The sequence below is a fragment of the Lepidochelys olivacea genome (assembly GCF_965140295.1).
Source record: "Lepidochelys olivacea isolate rLepOli2 genome assembly, chromosome: 9".
NCBI lineage: Eukaryota > Metazoa > Chordata > Testudines > Cheloniidae > Lepidochelys > Lepidochelys olivacea.
The window spans coordinates 87,655,714-87,668,876 of record NC_140419.1 but is presented as its reverse complement, the minus strand read 5'-3'; the positions used below and the strand labels follow the sequence as shown (position 1 = coordinate 87,668,876).

The 13,163-nt window shown below is 41.5% G+C and overlaps 1 protein-coding gene across 1 annotated transcript in view; it reads right to left on the bottom strand.

Moving 5' to 3' along the window:
- The window catches only part of TENM1 (teneurin transmembrane protein 1), a 535,025-nt gene extending 522,356 nt beyond the window's left edge, over window positions 1-12,669 (bottom strand). The window contains exons 1-3 of the mRNA XM_084638540.1: window positions 12,311-12,669; window positions 11,550-11,830; window positions 11,247-11,404 (exon numbers count right to left, since the gene is read on the bottom strand). The gene's annotated coding sequence lies outside the window, so the exon portion shown is untranslated. The remainder of the gene's footprint in view (window positions 1-11,246; window positions 11,405-11,549; window positions 11,831-12,310) is intronic.
- Window positions 12,670-13,163: the final 494 nt, after the last annotated feature.

Here is a 13,163-nt window from a genome sequence, read left to right as displayed (position 1 = left end):
CATCTGATGAGTGATTAGTGATTTGGTTCATCCAATTGTTAAAACAGTGTGTACTTTGCAGGTAGGGCATGCAGCATCATGTTTTCGGTATTAGGAATAAAATAGCAATGTCAGCTGAGAGGTTGGAATGTATTTTAAAGCACAGTTCTACTTTACTGTAGCATCTTGGTGAATGACCCTATATAACCATGCTCCTAATTCTAAGGAGAAAAGATGATGATGGATATAATGGATTAGCTCATTCTGACTCTCCTCACCCTGAAAACCTTGAATGACAGGCCACAATCACACTGTGATGTATAAAAGTTGCTAGTGACAATGCAAAAGAAAAAAATATGGAGGGACGAGATCATTCATGCCTGGCTCTTCTATGTAGGTCAAAGGGCTGTGATTACTTTGAACTAGAATGGAGGACAGTAGATCCTAACAGGTTTGTATCTTTGTAATGTTAGAAAAATCTTCGAGATTCACCACTTAATATAAAAAGATTTTAACTGAACTGCAAAAGAAAAAAGGAACATATAATGCAATTACTGACAGTACCGTCCTTGTAGATATATATTCTAAATGAAGTCTCAAAATAGAAGTGCAGTAGTTTATGGTAATCTCTCAGATACTTTACGGATTTGTGTTTGGGAACATTAACACATAAAATGTAATTTATCAAGGCCTGTAGCTGGTATTCTAGAAAATTTAGCATGAATTGCCTTGAGCAGTTCAGTGCAGCCCATATATGCTTTGTAATTCCAAAATTGAATTTCGTAAATCTTAATCAGCTACAAAAAAGTGTTACAAACTGAATATAAGCAATATTAAAAAGGCAATTTCTTATCAATTTACAACTTAATCTACTGAAATTAATCTAAATTAAAACAAACAGTGTATTTTAAGAGTGATTAGTAAAATCACAGTGCTTTACCAATGTAAAAAAGTACTGAATGTAAGTAGCCAATTCAATCTGATATTTTCAAAGAAAGACATATTATAATAAAATGTAAAAAGCATATATTTAATGAAATATTAAGGGTTGCAAAATTAAAGTACTGCTGTTAACTCTGCCCCCAGCATATTTGCACGGATTTGCCCATATTCTGCTTTTGGTTACACTTGTGTGAATTTGTAGTATGTCCATGGAAATTAATGGAATCAGTCTAGATGTATAAGAGTGCTGCTCTTAGAGAAGAATTTGTCCCACAACAGCTACTTATGTGAACACATACTGGGCCAGATCCTCAACTGATGTATGTTGGTATAACTCCATTGTTTTTCAATAAAAACATGGAAATTTATACCACATGAGAATGTGACCCATTACTTCTCAATTAGTACAACAGATTATTTTTCAAGTTATACACAAGTTTATCCAAGATTAAGTTAATGACTAAATCTTAAATAGTATTGCACAATATACATGAGGTGGCAGAGTAAAACTTCAGCATTCATCTTTAACTTTTGCACTTCTTGTGCAAACCTTTGAGCACTTAACGATACAGTTTTGGGCCCCCATGAACATTTGGAGCCAGAACCTCCTTTATCTTACGTGAGTTTTATTCTGATGTAACTCCACTGATTTATTGAAATGATAGAACAGATGTAATAAAACAGAGGACCTTGCCGCAAAAGTTATGCTGAGAACAGACTAGTCTGGACTAAAAGGATAAAAAGATACATTACAGTTAGTGAGATCATCATATGTGTCTAGTTTAGACAAGCCTTCAACACATGCTACACTGGTTAAGAAAAAAGACCTAGAGTTTAACTTGACGAGTTTAGCACAAGTATACACTGCCTTATCTAGAGTAGGCTTTGCAAACATTATTTATTACAGTGGATGACGCTTAATGCAACCCTGATGCTAACAACTTCCAGTGAACAACAACATTTTGCCAAGAACCAATCCCATCCCATTGGTTTTAATGTTAATGGGATTTGGATCTTACCAATTACAGGCCATTTATTGTGATTTTTTTTTTTAAGGGAAGAAAGGTCATGGCAGGTTTGAGGGGGCTGTAGCCAGTGTTCAGCATGTTCTAATGCTTCCTTCCCTGACTGCAGCCCCACAAACTGCTTGAACTCAAGGTCCGCACAGGAGATGGGACTGGGCACCTGTATCCCCACCCAACGGGGAAACTTCTGCTGAAGTCCCGGCACTGCAGGCTGGGAGGGAAGACTGTGGGCAGGGCAGCAGCCCAGATACCAGGGCTTTCCATGGAGAGTGGGAGTGGTCAGAGCCTGTGGAGTTGCAACACACCTCTCGCCAATGCTGCCCTGCCCACAGGCAGGTTTGCAGGGATGCAGCAAGGGAAGGCATGTCCCAATGCTTCCTTCCCTGCCTGCAGCCCCACAAACTTGCCTTCCTCTTATTGGCAAGTACCAAATAATGGCAACTTTTTGCTGGCAACTGAGGGGTTGCTAATATGCGTAATCTACTATGTTTGTATTGTGGTAGCACCTAGGAGTACCAGTCATGAACCAGAACTCCACTGTGCTAGGCACTACACAAAAACACAGAACAAAAAGACAGCCCCTGCTTTCAGTCTAATTGGTTACAATGCATTAGCTGGCTTGTTGTAATACCACACCCTTAAATCTTAGTCTAGGCAAGGCTAGAGTAGAGAATTACTTTTTGTAGTTTTTGTATTTAACTCCCTAGATATTTTAAAGAAGAAAGAAAAGTAAACCAAGTGTCAAAACCACCAAATACTCTCATATCTTCAAGTCCCCAACAAACTCCCTTTGTCTCCCACCACAAAGATATGGACAGTGACCATGTCCAGTGCCTCACCATCACAATCCAATACACAACCTCAGTTTGTCTAACCTCATATATGTTAACATCACAACAAGCTTTTAGTTGAAAATTCATCTGTCGGTAACGTGTTATTGCTGTGGAGGCTGGTGCTCAGCTTGTGCATTTCAATGCAATTCTGAGGAATTAGATGCAGGCACTCTGAGTGGCTGTACATTGAGGGAGAAAGGAGCGACATATTATGGGGGAAGGGCAGAAAGTAGCTGGGGCCACCAAAGGAGACCCTAGAAAGTAGAAAAAGTCAGTCATAGAAAAGAGGTTAACTGAGTTAACTCTGCCATGGACTGGTGAGATTTCTGCCCAAAGAAGGTCCCAACTTTAGTTATCAAGTCCTCTATATTGGGGAACCTCTGCCATGGTCTGTAGCAATTCCTCAGCACAGAGTAGTGTGCCATGGACAGCATGGGAGAGAGTGTGGTACTTACAGATGGGTATGGATGTGGAAAGGCACTATGGAATGAGGAGCTGTGTGAGTGGGGGGAGAGGATATCTATGGGGTAGGGTAGGGTTTGAGATGGGTAAGATCAAATTTGTGAAGAGAGGGCGCTGAAGCTGTGCTGGCAGTTGGGCTGAAGGATTTGGAATGGATGTGTTGCCAGAGCTCTAAGAGGTGGCTACAAGGACACGTAGGAACTAGAGCTTTACATCAAGGTTTAACAATCTGTGGGAGAGTTGGGAGCTCTTATAGAGGAGCTGGGGGAGAGTTAGGGAAGCTGTGCATGAGGGGATAGTAGCTGTCTGGAAACTAATTACAGCTGTGGAGAAATGGGTGGGAAATGTGATGAGGATGAAGCAGCAGTGGGAATATTTAGTGGTGAATGTATGTAGGGAGCAATGCAACTAAGGGATGACATTCTGAGATGGGTAGGATCAGAGCTACTAGGGTATAACTTGGAGATATGGGGGCGTTCAGAACTGGAGCAGATCAGAAATATACACAGGTGGGAACAAGAGGATCATGACAGGGAGCTGGTGGAGTGGGCTAGGAAATATGCTCAGGGTGGGCATTACAGAGAGGCTGGAAACAGGGATGAATTTGATGGCGAAGGGACACCAGAAGAGAGTGGGGGTGGGGGGAAAGGGACTGTGGGCCACTGGCCAGAAGAAGTGGAACTTTGTGGACAATGGGTGCATGGACATGCATCAGTGGGGATCAAAGGAGGAACCATGAACATATAGATACTGTGCTCCGCTGGGGAAGCTACAGAAACAGAAAGAGGGTCTGGGGCAGGGCCAATGAGCTGTAGAGTGCTCCAGCAAGTAGGATGGGTAGGGAGCAGGAAGCAAGTGTACTCCATGTCACCTGGTTCTCTAACGCCGCCTCCTTAACACTACTGATTAACCTGCCTCTTCAGGATCAGTGAATGACTAGCTTGTGTGTGAGAAACAGAACTGGGGAGCATGGAGCAGGGTGCACAGCTAAGCCACACAGTGTCAGAGAACAGAATCAGTTGAGGGATGAGAATTTCTGTTGGCTTTTCTTGGAGTTAACCAATTAGGTGATGAGGAACAAAGATGAAAATAAGTGATTTTTGTAATTAAGTTTAAAATCTGAGAAAAGAAAAGGAGTACTTGTAGCACCTTAGAGACTAACAAATTTATTAGAGCATAAGTTTTCGTGAGCTACAGCTCACTTCATCGGATGCATACAGTGGAAAATATAGTGGGGAGATTTTATATACACAGAGAACATGAAACAGTGGGTGTTACCATACAGACTGTAACAAGAGTGATCAGGAAAGGTGAGCTATTACCAGCAGGTGAGCGGGGCGGGGGGGCTACCTTTTGTAGTGATAATCAAGGTGGGCCATTTCCAGCACTTTACAAGAACAGTAGGAGGGGAAATAAACAAGGGGAAATAGTTTTACTTTGTGTAATGACCCATCCACTCCCAGTCTTTATTCAAGCCTAAATTAATTGTATCCAGTTTGCAAATTAATTCCAATTCAGCAGTCTCTTGTTGGAGTCTGTTTTTGAAGTTTTTTTGTTGAAGAATTGCCACTTTTAGGTCTGTAATCGAGTGACCAAAGAGACTGAAGTGTTCTCCGACTGGCTTTTTAATGTTATAATTCTTGACGTCTGATTTGTGTCCATTTATTCTTTTACGTAGAGACTGTCCAGTTTGGCCAATGTACATGGCAGAGGGGCATTGCTGGCACATGATGGCATATATCACATTGGTAGATGCGCAGGTGAACGAGCCTCTGATAGTGTGGCTGATGCGATTCTGAGAAGTGATCTATATCCCTGATATTACCAGGTCATGTGAGAGAATAGTCTGGAGAACCTGGTGATTGGTATTTCATGTAAAAGGGAGACAAAAAAAATTAAATGCTTGGGGAATTTGTTTTTAAAATAGTGAATATTTTTAAATGTTTTCTTTGCCAAAGTTACAAAATGTTATAGGGAAAAAAAAAGTAACTGAAAATTCAAATGGCCTGGAAAAAATTAGCATGTACACTTGAAAGACAACAGTCTGTCCTTAGAGTGTGGAACGGAGAATGTTCTGTTTCATCTGCAAACCTCAATGCTTCCATAATTATTAGTAAACTGTGCACTGATAATCAAGCTTGTCAAAAGGTGATTAGCATCTGTTAGTATTCCAGGCTTCCATACGTGTATATGCATATATCCTTCTATGGGAAAGGGAACAGTTCAGGCAACACAGGTGCCTCCCATGCCTGCAATATAAACTGATGTAAGATCTTAAATTATTTTAGAGGGGTCTAAATAGAACTGTGGTTTGATTTACACTAATTAAGCCACTTTAAGATCTTAAACCACAAAATCCACAATTCTGAAAGAACAAAGGGCAGGGTTTGTTTTTTTTTTAAATGTGCAGCATTGCCAGTCCCAAGCATTCAAGTCAAGTAAGTCAAGCATTCGTAAGTCAAGCCCCTCTTCACCCGGAAAAAAACCCCAAAACAACAACCACAAAAATCAAGAGATTTTACAATCTCATGACTTTAAAAAGAACTCAAAGTGTATTTACCTTTGGGTATTTGAACCTTTAGTGTACACTTGCACCATGACTTTAAGCTTTCCTCCAAAAACAAGATTCATTTTTCCTGCTTTGTGTTCTTTTTAATCACTGTCCCTCAACACAGAGGTGGCTCAAGGGTTATTGGTTAAAAGTTTACAGAAGAAATTTGGCTGCAGGCACTAATCAAGAAAGAAATTGTTAGACTCTAGGGCAATTAAATACAGCATGTGATGAGACTGTGACTACTGGAGTGTGTTTTGAAAACACAAAAACCACTATAATGTTAATTAGTTATTAGTTTATTATCTTCTATTTTTTCATACCAAAAAAAAAACACAGAAAAATTAGTGATCACTTAAAAGGTTAAATATATGTTAAGGGCTATTAATATTCACTAGGGGGCAGATTCTGACCATCTTTATGAAGATGCATGCATAAGTTGTGTGTATGGGGACAGAGGAGAATGGTATATTAAGACACTTGAACACCCATGTAAGGGACATCCAGAATCCTGCTGTTCTGCTCCCCAAGTAGAAGATATAGTGCCACAAGGTGTACTGGACATCAAAAAGGGGTGTGGTGGGGCTGTGTAGCTACAGCCCTGTCCTCCCTCCACATTTGCCAATATTTGAAGGCAGGTTATGTACAATTCTTTTAAAGGATACAGTAATTGCCACTTCAGAATGCACTCACTCACTCAGCACTTCTATAAGCATTCTGCCTGCCCATTCTCTCCCTAGGCAGAATACTTCAAGCAATTGCCATTGGTGTGATTCCCCTCTTAACATGGCAGTGGCTTCTAAAGCCATAAACAGATCCCTAAGCTTTGGACTTCACCACCCTGCGTCCCCATCCCCGTTATCCCACTCATTCTCTGTCTCTAAGCACTGATGGCTAAGATATACCATAGAACACCTGACCAATGTTTGATGTGCAGTGTTTGATATCAGCTTTACGCTCATATTATTTATTCCTAATTTTTTTAAAACTGTATGTAAGGCAGACAATGCCACATGTGTCTTATTTTTATATGGCATGTTTCCCCTAAACAAGTATAGCTCAGAGAGCCTCCCTTCCCATTGCCATGTTCAAGCAAATGGCTCCTGTTCACGGGGCTCTCCCAAAAAAACTCACTGCTTTGGTTGATGTTGTCCCCACATATTTATGCTACAGAAAGTATGTATGATCAATAAAGTAATTGACTGTGGTAAAATGGGCATTGTGAACTCAGGAAAATGATTAATAAAATGAACTCAGACTGTAACTATCAAAAGAAGCAGAAGGGGCCAGCATTTTTCCCTACTACTTTTACAAATCTACCTTTAAGCCAAATTTAAAGGACTACAGACTTTTGCCACCTTGGAGTCTCACTTCCCAGCAAGAATCTGAAACTACTAAGTGTGACTTCTGACTCAGCTGCTGGATGCCTACTGCCTTTCAGTACTATTTCCATGGAAACAGAGGTCTGATAGGAGAAAATAAGGTAAAAGGAAGTTTTAAAATCATTATTTTTGCGGAGTCTTCATCTTAATCTCAACAGTTCGCTATCAGTTACCACGGAAACTGAAGGAAATAGATGAGAGTTGGAGCTCTACAAGTTTCCATTTCTGTAAGAATGAGCCTAGTTTGAAATACTTCAAAATTGGAAAAATAAAGTTTTTTAATTGAAGTGTTTGGATGCAATGTTCTTAATAGAGCAGGCCAAATTTATCACTTCTAATGATTTATTAAGTCAATCCATCCATGCTCATTTAAACCAGCTAAGCATCTGACCCAAAACCCCTTTCCCTCTTCAAACTGTCTACAACTAGATCAATGTTTTTATGTATTTTTTATTTATTTGCCAATGTTTGTGATTTTTAGCCTATTTGTAGGCAGTATTCCCATATTTGATATTCGTAAGTCATTATGTGAATTGTCATGTAATTCACATGATATTTTTCCTTTTCAACTATTGGATGATGCTCCGTTATATACTCCCATATGAAATAAATTTCTTTTCATCCCCCCCCAAAATTCTGCTTCTTAATTAAACATATCTCTGCTACTTGCCTAAAATTTTCTCCGTGTACATTCACATGAACAAAACTTTGCATCATAAATATTGGCCAAAGAGTGGAAAAAAATGTTAAGATGGCTGAATCAAAATGTTAGGTCCAAAAATGTAAGCTTTATAGTGTCTTTGTAATCCCTAGAAAATAGTAGTCTACATTTGTAAAAACAAACACTCTATACACAGCCTGGCATAAGCAGAAGTAACTACTGATAAGAGGCCATGAACTAGAAAACGGAGGCTATTGCCGATTAGGACTAAAGAAATTAGTAGTGCTCAGTGAAAGCTTCCAAAGCAACAAGCTAACACTTCGCCTGTCAGTGATTTTAGTCTGACACTCATAAAAGGAGCATGTTTACTCAAAAATATACTTAAATGAGAAGGTAATATTATGCTGAGAATAGTTCAAGTCTCTTTTCATTTCTCACTTTCAGAAAATTTTATTATCTGAACAGCAACTTAAAATACTAGAAAAATTAAATACAAACTAATGGCAAGTTTCCCCATCTAGTGCCAACTGATTTGAAACTGGTTAGTTTCTATATTACAGCTTTAGTCACCCAACTATAAACACATATTTGGTCTATTTTATTTTTTAAAATGTATCTTTTATAGTATTTTAAATCCAAATTCATAACAGACCATATTGTCATAGAAATGAAGGCAAATAAGAAATAAATTAACAGCAGATTAAACCTGAAGTTTGAAGTTTAAGTAAATAAAGTAAATGTATGCAACAGCAAAACAAAAACAAACCACCACTACCAAGTATCTGTTGGCTATGTTCTGGAAAAAATTTAGGATTTTTTAAAACAAACAATGATAGAATGACAAACTTATTTTTTTCAACATATTTTAATATTTTGGCTACTTAATAGTAAAGTTTCTGTGGATTAGAATTTTTCTGTATCATCAACAATTTCAGTTATGAAAATATTTAAAAAGTATAAAAGTAAGGAAAGGGATCACAAGAGAAAAATCTGATCATCTTGGGATGAAAGCATGACTGTATGTTACTACATGTCTTAGAGGAGAGTCATAGTGGGCCCAATCCTGAAAATCTCTTGCCTGATCATGCAAGTGAGGCTATGAAAGATCAGGACGACTATATACTCCTAATTTTAACTCACTACTAAACTATGCACAAAGGACCTGATAAAAGTTTGGATGAGCTAAGATACATTAGCTAGACATACCTAGCTCTACTCAGATCTCCTTGTGTTGATGCTTCTCACTGCCATAAAGCACTAATGTTAAACTCTCTTTTGTTGAATGATGGATATGCATTTTAGACACAGGTGAATCTACATATACAAGTATCAGATTAGGAGTCAGGGACTCTTATACTTTAATCATGGCTGTCACTGATTCACTGTGTAGATCTTTGGGAAGTTAGTGTTCAGTCCTACTCCCACTAAAGTCACTGACAGTTGGCATGAACTTCAAAGATGCAAGATTGGGACCCTAAAAATCTGTGCCTCATTCTCCCCATCTGTAAAATGGGGACTGCACCTCCTCTAACAGAGTGATCAGAGTACTGTACAAATGTTAATTAAAAGCACCCAAAAAGTATTATTATTCCATAAACATTTTTAAGTCCTTTCAGTTTAAAATTATTATTTTAAATTAAACTCCTAGTATTTAAACATCATGAACCACATATAGCATCATATACTGACACTTCCAGTTAACATCAATGCCAATACTCAGAATTCCAACTTCAGTGGAAGCAGTATCATGAACTTAAAGAGGAGGTTACACAGCCTATTTTTAAAAATACGTTAAACCAATTATGCTGGTATGTGTGTATGTTCATCATTTCCTGGCACAAGCTTTTGTTACAATAAAAAGTACAGCAACCGTTCACATGAACAACCATGGCTTCACGGTATTACAGCTTCTACATATATCTGTAATAGAACATCTTTACATTTGTATATTTAGATGCTATTTTTATGTAGGCCACTTTGATTATGTAGGCCACTTTGAACACATCCCCATCCCCATCTTAACACTTGAAGTTTCAGGCTGGTAATTTGTTTTCCATATAATTCATTTACCTCTGAAAATCACTTTTCTAATTTCTAGTTTATTATATGACAAGTTTACCTAATCCAAAATTGGGAAATGAAATATGGGTATGTTTATCTTTTCTTTTAAAAAGGCATTCAGTTATTTCTTTGACAAAGTATTGTCAAAGAACACCTTTTATTTAAAAAAATATCCTTTTGAGATCAACTTGAAAACTTGTAACTACTGCTTAGTATATACTAATTTTAGGGAGAAAAGTGAATAATATTTAAAATGCATTTGTGATATTCAAAAACACTGAAAGATTCCCACATTACTTGTTTTAAGAGCTCTCAACTCTCAAGAACTTTAAGAGCTCTTAATTTAAAACCACCACAAAGATTACAAATACTTCAGCATGTTATAAAGGTTTTGTATTACAGATATGGCTCAAGCAGGAAAAATGGTCATTAGTTATATTTTTATTCTTATATTTAATTGAGGGAAATATATAAAGTAACCCAGAACACTGGAAATTAGACACAAAACAGGATGTAAAGAGAAAGAAACCACACACGGGGCAGAAGGAAAATAGGTAAGTTAAGGATGTGCCTCTCATTTTGATGTATAGCTCTTTGATATATAGCTTAGTTATGATTCATAAACTGTTCTTTTTGACAGTACCAAGAATGTTTGTGCTCTAAATATGAAAGCATTTACACTTTGTAGTTAAGCTTGGCAATTAATAGCCAAAAGAACATGAATACACAAATACAGTTCAGAATTGTTAATATGAAAACATTTGGAGATAAAGTAGACATTTGTGATGTGTCTGCACAACAACATTGGTCATTGCTGTTTGTTTTCACAATACACTACATCTGACTTGTTAATTACAACTAGAGAGAAACAGCACACAGTCTAGACGGATATCTACAAGCTTTGGTTACTATGAACATGATCAATGAAACAGTAACCCATAGATGCTTAATTCTCACAATATGAATGGGTACCTTTAATTTAAAGCCAAAGATAAAGAGGAAATTTCTGTATTTGATCAGAGAAATTAAAACACACTTACTAGTCTCTACTAACAAAAATTGACATAGGCTGAGGTAGAACGACATACAATTAGAAAGAGCTTTCTGGCTACATATAATTATCATGACAGCGTTAGCATTCATCTTCAAAGCCTAAAGTATTTGACTTAAAACTATAGCTGAAAGCCATGAAAACAAAAGAAAAAACAAAAACACAAATAGCTGAAAGCATTAGGAGCAGAGATCACTACAACTCTTACTTGTATCTATTGCCCCTGTAACTGTCCAATGACCAGAGCACATAAGGGTGGGCAGACAGTAATGTTTAAATATATTCTTAATTGTGATTACCTTTAAGGATCAATCAGAAATAAGATAGACCCATCCCCTGTTCACTAAGGGAGAGAGAGATCATTGTGTTGCTGACCCAGAAAGAAAGCCATTTCATTCTCTCAGCCTCTGACTTCACCACGGATTTGGGTCTTGATGTGAAATGTACTATCATCTCCCTTTAAATAAATAAATAATAGTACTAATAAAAATAATACAACTAGAATTCAAGTGTCTCAAGAAAAACTTCCCTTAGAAGCTATACATACACTACTGCCTACTCCCCCACAATTTTAAATACGAGAAGAAATACTGCAGACTTACTGTATCTCTGCTAAGTTTACTGAGATCCCAGTTTACGCTTCCAGCACGGTTAGGGGAAGCCACACACCCAAACCCCCGTCTGGCACGGATGTAGTCCAATTAGGCAGTAGCATGGTTCCTACCGAGGGGCAATGGAAGCATCATTCTGGGCGCGCGAGGAGCCCAGCCCGGAGAGAGAGAGAGAGAGCGCGCGCGAGCCCCGCCACCCTGCACATCCACCCAGTCCACTTGTTAGAGCGCAGCGCTCTGGCAGAACAGCAACCGTGAGCAAAGGAGACCCCCTATAGGCAAAAAAAAAAAGAGAGAGAGAGAGAGTTTATTCCTCCATCCTACACAGAGCTAAACACACACAACCTATATTTGATGTGCGGAAGCTAGATTACACAGCCACACTCGCTATAAACCCAGCTATGGCTAGAAGACGCGTTTCCAGGCTTATACCATACCGGGGGGGGGGGGGGGCGGCATGACACAGCCGCGACAGATGCGCACACACACGCCCAAGGCAGCTGGACGGCGCACGGCTCCACGCACAGCTGTTCGGGTGCGGGTGCGTTTCTCCCTTGCTCGGAAAAGCCCGCAGCTGTCCCCCGTCGGAGGCATGCAGCGGTCAAGGCTGGGCGAGCAGCCTGGAGGCATGAGACACTCACGCGGCGGCAGCCCGCCCCACACACACACACACACACACACACACACACTCCGCTCCCCGGGCAGCCCCAAGAGCAGAGGCAAAGTTCGGCTCGGCTCCCAGGCGAACTCACCCCTCCGGAGGGGTCGGGCAGGAACTTTCAGCAGCGCCCCGGCGCAGCCCCGGCGGGAGCCGCGAGCCAGGGGCTCTAGCTCCGGTGCCCTCGCGGCGCTCCCCGGCGGCTACAGCGCAGGCGACTGTAAATCCACATCGCCGCTGCCGCCCCGCATCCCCGCGCGGCTCCCCGCTCGCTCGGGACCGGCCGCGGCGGGTCAGGGGGCGAGAGGGCAGCGGGAAGCCAGCCCGAGGCGAGCCGCGGCTCGGCGCTCAGCCCCCGCCGCAGGTGTAGGTGCAGGTGCCGCTCCTCTCCGCTGGGCGAGTACCGGAGAAGCCGCTCGCTCCGCACGGTTACATTTTGCTTCCCCGGCTGTTAACGAGCATGCCCGAGCGAACAGAGCATGCGCGCTAACCGCCGCCCTCAGCGCGAGCCCCGGCGGGGGCGAGGCCGCGGGCAGGGCGAGGGCGGCGGCGGCGGCGGCGGCGGCGGCGGGGGGGGGTCCCCGGTGGGCTCTCCGGTGCAGGCGGCAGCGGCCAGGGAGGGGACTCAGAGCCGCGGGCAGGGGAGAGCCCCTCCGCGGGGTAGCGGTGAGCATCCCTGCCAGGGCAGCTCGCGGGCTTTGCCCTCAGTTCGCCCCCCACCCCAGAGCGCACCCCACGTCCGCGGGCACCTCTCCCCCCCCCCCCCACCGCCCACCCCGACTTCCTAAGGCCGGGTGGGACCCTGTCTGCTCCCGCCCAGAGCCGAGCCCGCTCCCAGCGCGCGCGGTGGGGCTGGGCGGTGGGAACGCGCCCGCAGGTGGAGAGAAGGGGAAGCATCCCCGCTCCGCAACGCGCTGCGGGGCGCAGGAGAGGTGGCGGAGAGCGCG